This window comes from Gossypium arboreum, chromosome 13 (genome assembly GCF_025698485.1).
Source record: "Gossypium arboreum isolate Shixiya-1 chromosome 13, ASM2569848v2, whole genome shotgun sequence".
Taxonomy (NCBI): Eukaryota; Viridiplantae; Streptophyta; class Magnoliopsida; order Malvales; family Malvaceae; genus Gossypium; species Gossypium arboreum.
In genome coordinates this window covers 79,691,768-79,692,553 of record NC_069082.1, presented here as the reverse complement: position 1 = coordinate 79,692,553, position 786 = coordinate 79,691,768, and the positions used below count along the sequence as shown (strand labels likewise).

General features: G+C 38.0%; 1 non-coding gene across 1 annotated transcript; it reads right to left on the bottom strand.

The window, feature by feature from the left end:
- Positions 1-414: 414 nt before the first annotated feature.
- Positions 415-521, bottom strand: LOC128287752 (small nucleolar RNA R71). The gene has a single exon (XR_008278453.1). It is a non-coding gene; the product is annotated as a small nucleolar RNA R71 (small nucleolar RNA).
- Between the last annotated feature and the right edge of the window lie 265 nt (positions 522-786).

Sequence of the window (786 nt, the reverse complement as noted above, 5' to 3'; positions counted from 1 at the left end):
TCTAAAGTGGGGAATTTGACATGCAAGTCTACATTTTTTTCCACCATGCATTATTTGCCCACTACCATTTAACCTATCACATTTCCAAAGTTTCACACATAAGTCCTTTCTAATTAATTTCACATTTAAAAGACAAAATCAAAACATGAAATTTTCACACACACACTTTCACTTATAATAGGCATAAAATATAACATTTAATTATTCTTGTGACTCGATTTTGTGGTCCCGAAACCACTTCTCGACTAGAGTCAAATTAGGGCTGTCACAGGCATTCACCTTCGGTTATTTCCCTTCCCATTGAGGAATAAAGCTAAATAGTGGTTGGACTCTCTACCACGAGGGTCCATCACTACATAGAAGTAAATGACAGAAATGTTTCTGTTGAAATATTTTCCGCCGGCCAAGATGGAAAAGTTGACGAATGATATCTCTTCCTTCATGCAAATGGACTTAAAAACCCTATACGATGCATAGGAGAGGTATAAGGATTTATTGAGAAGGTGCCCTCACCATGGGTTACCCTTATGGTTACAAGTTCATACTTTCTACAATGGTTTGAACCCCTCAACTAGACAACTAATCGATGCAGCCGCTGGCGGTACCCTAAATAACAAAATACCTGAGGAGGCTTATGAGTTTATTAAAGAGATGTCACTGAATAATTATCAGTGGCAAGTCATGAGGACAAAGCTGACAAAAGCCACTGGTGTTTTCAGCCTCGACACGGTCACCATGTTATCAAACCAGGTAGAGCTCTTAAATAAAAAGATTGATGGTTTATTT